The sequence below is a fragment of the Bubalus bubalis genome, chromosome 6 (genome assembly GCF_019923935.1).
Source record: "Bubalus bubalis isolate 160015118507 breed Murrah chromosome 6, NDDB_SH_1, whole genome shotgun sequence".
Lineage (NCBI taxonomy): Eukaryota > Metazoa > Chordata > Mammalia > Artiodactyla > Bovidae > Bubalus > Bubalus bubalis.
This window is the reverse complement of record NC_059162.1, coordinates 50,254,716-50,260,417: the sequence shown is the minus strand read 5'-3', so window position 1 is coordinate 50,260,417 and position 5,702 is coordinate 50,254,716. Positions and strand designations below refer to the sequence as shown.

Genomic DNA, 5,702 nt, shown 5'->3' with positions numbered 1-5,702 from the left:
GTGAGATGCTTTCAGCTTTGCTGTCCTTGCTTAAGATTACTTTGGCTCTTTGGAATCTTTTGTGGGTCCATTTAAATTTGGGGGTTGTTTCTTCTATTTCTGCAAAGGTGCAATTGGAATTTTAATAGGGATTGCATTGAATCTGTAGATCACTTTGGGCAGTAAGGACATTTTCACAGTACTAATTTTTCCAATCACAAGCTAGATTATCTTTCCTTTTATTTGTGCCTTTTTCGATTGCTTTCATCAGTGTTTTGCAGTTTTCAGTGTATAGATCTTTCACTTTCCTGGTTAAATTTATCCTTAAGCATTTTATTCTTTTTGATGCTATTATAAGTAAGTTCCCTTAATTTCTTTTTCAGAGAGTTTCTCTTATTACCTGCCTCTTCAGCTTCTCAGGTTAGGCTAATTAGAAGCCTGATCTTCAGGCTGCAGCTGGGAAAGTCAGGATTTTAGATATGCAGTTTAGGTTCTTTAAGGGCAAAATCAGGAGCTGGTTGTTTTTGCCTAACCAATCTGTGATGAGCCAGAGGGAATATCCCCTAGAAGTTCTTGTGAACCCATATAGAACTACCTCTTTGTTCTCTGTGGTCCCAGAGAACTTGTGAATGCTAAACACCATCATGTCCCACAGGCAGGTGATTTAGGAGCCATTTCCTCAGCTGGCAGACATAGAAGGTAGACTGCTAGATATTTTTCCAGATTCTGTTAAGGAGAAGCTACAGACTTGGTTTCATTGCTGGGCTTAATGGATTTGGGGTGGGGAGGTGCCTGAAGTTCCCACACACCCTTTAGTCTCACAGATGACTACTAAGTGCAAGCCCCATTAGCTCCCAGGTGCAAGCTAATCCGAAGCCTAACCCTCAACCCTTGGAAAGCAATTGGGAAAGTATGCAGTCAAAGCTCTTCCAGGTAAAAATTTTTTTGCCTGTTTTCTCTGTGCTGAGCCTAGGGGTAATAATTATGAGAAATGCTTGCATTTCTGTATAAAACTGCCTATTAGTTTAATGTAGTCCCATGATATTCGTGAATGCTGAGCCCTTTTGGCTCTCAGAGCTAACTGATTTGAGAGCCAGTTCCTCAGGTGGCAGCTATAAAAGTTGGGATGTTAGATATGTGGACAAGCTCCTTCCAGGGAATAGCTGGGGACTTGGTTTTGCTCTTGGAGTAAGCTAGGGGCAGAAGGAAAGAGATATTCCCTAAAGGTCTTTCAGGCTCCTGAGAATTTCCCACCCAGATGCTGTCTGATTAAAACCGAGACCACTGGACAGCAGCTGGGAAAGATGAAGTTTAACCCTTCTAGAGAAAGACTAGGTGCTGGGTGTTTTGCCTGCTCCCTCTGAACTGAGCCCAGGGGGACAGTTGTGGCAATGAGGATTATTCTTGAGTCCTAAGGTCTAAATGAATTTGTCTTCATAGATTTAGGACTTTCTTGGGAACTGTGACATTTTTCTTTTTTCCAGTTTCTCCTTTTTGGAATGGGAACGTTTACCCTATGCGTGTCCCACTATTGTATTTTAGAACCACCTAACTTGTCTGGTTTCATAAGTGCTGCTAGATGGGAATTATGCCTTAGGATGTATCATAGCTTAAGATTCCTATTTATCTGATTTAGATGTTAGTTAGATGAGACTTTGATGATGGAGTTGGTTATGGAATGGGTTGAGACTTTTGCGGCTGTTGATATGGGGTGAATGTATTTTGATTTCAAGAAGGAAATTAATTTGGGGGGCAATGGCAGAAAGAAGAATATTATGCACTGAATTGTATTCTCCCAAAATTCATAGGTTAATGCTCTAACTCTAATATAACTGTATTTGGAGATAGGGCCTTTAAGGAACATAAGACGCTCATCCAGTAGGACTAGTGTGTCCTTGCAAGAAGATGAAGAGATACCAGGAGTGCACACAGATAGAAAAAAGGCCATCTGAGGATACCACACAATGACGGCCATCTGGATTTCCAGCCTCCAGAATTGTGAGAAAATAAATTTCTGTTGTTTAAGCCACCAACTCTGTGGTTTTTTGTTATGACAGTTAATTAATATGGTAGCTGATTAATACAGATGGAAATAGGAGTGACTACTATTAGATACAGGGTTTCTTTTTGGAAAAATGAAATGTTCTAAAAGTGATTGTGATAATGGTTCTATTATATACTCTCTTAAAAACAGGTGATATGAATTATGTCTCAACAAAGCATTTTTAAAAGTAAAATTCATCATATTAACAAAGTAAAAAATTTTAAAATATCATCAACAGACACAAAAAGCTTTTGACAAAATCTAACCTCCATTTCTAACTAGAAAAAAACTCTAGGAGAAAGTATTTTCAAATCATATATTTAACAAGAGATTAATATCCAGCATATAGGAAGAATTTTTAAAATTCACAGCAACAACAACTATGATAATCATGAAATTTAAAAATGGGCAAAGGGGAGTTGGTAGCAGCAGCCAGGCAGTGAGGAGGTTCCTGAAGCTCTAGTATTCTCGCGGCTGAGTTAGGGATTTAACTGCCACCATGTTGAGCAAAAGAGCAAAGACCAAGACCACCAAGAAGCTCCCTCAGTACTCGACCTCCAACGTGTTTGTCGTGTTTGACCAGTCCCAGATTCAGGAGTTCAAGGAGGCATTCAACATGATTGACCAGAATAGGATGGGTTCATCAACAAGGAAGATTTGCATGACATGCTTGCTTCCCTGGGAAAAAATCCGACTGAAGAGTATCTGGATGCCATGATGAATGAGGCTCCAGGTCCTGTAAATTTTACCATGTTTCTCACAATGTTTGGTGAAAAGTTAAATGGCACAGATCCAGAAGATGTCATCAGAAATGCTTTTGCTTGCTTTGATGAAGAAGCAACTGGCACCATTCAGGAGGATTACCTGAGAGAACTGCTGACCACAGTGGGAGACCAGTTTACAGATGAGGAAGTGGAGGAGCTGTACAGAGAAGCACCTATTAACAAAAAGGGGAATTACATCAAGTTCATGTGTTTTTATTTTTTATTTTATTTTTACAATTACATACACATCCTTAAGCATAGAGCAAAAGACAAAGACAACTAAAAAGAACTTCAAACTCCAGCCAAACGTTCTTTGTTGCCACTCTGGGTATTTCTGAGACTTTCTCTTAGAGCCTGTTGCATGTCCTTAGCTTTACAGCTTCTGCCTTTCTTGTTGTATTTATTCTCAGCCACTTGGGGCACATGCATCTCTATAATCAGACTGGATGTGGGACTTCTTGTCATTTTAAGAATAGAAAATAGGGTAATTTAACTTACCAGCTGCCATCTACCCTCCCCGCCCCCAGTAACTGCAGTCTACAGAGTCAATATATTTTTTAAGAGAAGGTTATTCACTCAATTTTTTCTGAACCATAATTAAACTTTATGATAAAAATAAAATAAAAATAAATAAAAATGGGCAAAGGACTTGTGAGTAGATATTTCTCCAGAAAAGATATAAAAATGGCGAACAAGCACATGAAAAGATGCTAACTAATCGTTAGAATAATGCAGATCAAAACCCCAGAGATACCAATTCACATCCATTAGGATGGCTATTATTTAAACAATAGAAAATAACAAGTGTTAGTGAGAATGTAAAGAAGTTAGAAACCTTGTGTGTTAATGAAGTGAATGTAAAATGGAATGGAAAATAGTATGGCAGTTCCTCAAAAAATTAAAGCTAGAGTTACTCTATTATCCAGGAGAAGGCAATGGCACCCTACTCCAGTACTCTTGCCTGGAAAATCCCACGGATTGAGGAGCCTGGTGGGCTGCAGTCCATGGGGTCGCTATTGGTCAGACACGACTTCACTTTCACTTTGACTTTTCACTTTCATGCATTGGAGAAGGAAATGGCAACCCACTCCAGTGTTCTTGCCTGGAGAATCCCAGGGACGGGGGAGCCTGTAGGGCTGCCATCTATGGGGTCGCACAGAGTGGGACACGACTGAAGCGATTTAGCAGCAGCAGCACTCTCTTATCCAGCAACTCCACTTCTGAGTATATATCAAAAAGAATTGAAAGTAGAGATTTGAAGAGTTATTTGTACACCAATGTTCCTAACAGCATTATTCACAATAGCCAAAAGATGGAAATAGCCCAAGTGTCCATTGATGGATAACTGGATAAAGAAAATGTAATATATGCATACAAAAATGGAATAATATTGAGCCTTAATAAGGAAGGAAATTCTGATTTATGCTACAGTTGAATGAACCTAGAAATCTTTATGCTAAGTGAAATAAGCCAGATATAAAAGGAAAATATTGTATGGTTTCATTTATATGTGTTACTTAGAATAGGCAAATTCATGGAAATGATGATTCTTGTGACCTGGAAGAAGGGAATGGAGATTTATTGTTTAATAGCCACAGAGTTTTAGTTTGGGATGATGAAAAATTCTGGAGATGGATAGTGGCCGTGGTTGCACAACAATGTGAATATACCTAATGCCACTAAACTATATACTTCAAATGGTGAACTGTATACTTCAAAATGGCTAAAATGGGAAAAATTTTTTGTTATGTATATCTTACTACAATAAAAAAGAAACTTTCAGCAGTCTAAGAATAGAAGATTAACTTAATCTGATAAAGCATATCTATGAGAAACCTATAACTGAAACCAAACTTAATGGCAGAAGACTGAATGATATCCTCCTAAAATTATAAATAAGGTAAAGATCTCCACTCTCACCATTTCTTTTCCACGGGGATCTAATCCACTGGACCACCAAGGAAGTCCCTCTTTTCAACTTTTAATGGGGGTTTCAGTTGGTGCAATATGGAGCAGAAATAAAGGCTTCCAGAGTTGCAGGGATGACAATCACAATCAAAATCACAGCAGGAGTTTTTTTTTTTTTTTATAGAAATTCACAAACTTTATGTTCGAAACAAGGGAAGCTAAAAATGTGTTGTTTAGGTAAGCATCAGTTCAGTTCAGTTCAGTTGATCAGTTGTGTCCGACTCTTTGCGAACCCATGAATCACAGCACGCCAGGCCTCCTTGTCCATCACCAACTCCCGGAGTTCACTCAGGCTCACATCCATCGAGTCAGTGATGCCATCCAGCCATCTCATCCTCTGTTGTCCCCTTCTCCTCCTGCCCCCAATCCCTCCCAGCATCAGTCTTTTCCAATGAGTCAACTCTTTGCATGAGGTGGCCAAAGTACTGGAGTTTGAGCTTTAGCATCATTCCTTCCAAAGAAATCCCAGGGTTGATCTCCTTCAGAATAGACTGGTTGGATCTCCTTGCAGTCCAAGGGACTCTCAAGAGTCTTCTCCAACACCACAGTTCAAAAGCATCAATTCTTCGGCGTTCAGCCTTCTTCACAGTCCAACTCTCACATTCATACATGACCACAGGAAAAACCATAGCCTTGACTAGACAGATCCTTTGTTGGCAAAGTAATGTCTCTGCTTTTGAATATGCTATCTAGGTTGGTCATAACTTTCCTTCCAAGGAGTAAGCGTCTTTTAATTTCATGGCTGCAGTCACCATCTGCAGTGATTTGGGAGCCCCAAAAAATGAAGTCTGACACTGTTTCCACTGTTTCCCCATCTATTTCCCATGAAGTGATGGGACCAGATGCCATGATCTTCGTTTTCTGAATGTTGAGCTTTAAGCCAACTTTTTCACTCTCCTCTTTTACTTTTATCAAGAGCCTTTTTAGTTCCTCTTCACTTTCTGCCA

General features: G+C 39.4%; 1 pseudogene; it reads left to right on the top strand.

The window, feature by feature from the left end:
• The first annotated feature begins 227 nt into the window (after window positions 1-227).
• Window positions 228-3,424, top strand: LOC102401316 (annotated as a pseudogene).
• The last annotated feature ends 2,278 nt before the right edge of the window (window positions 3,425-5,702 follow it).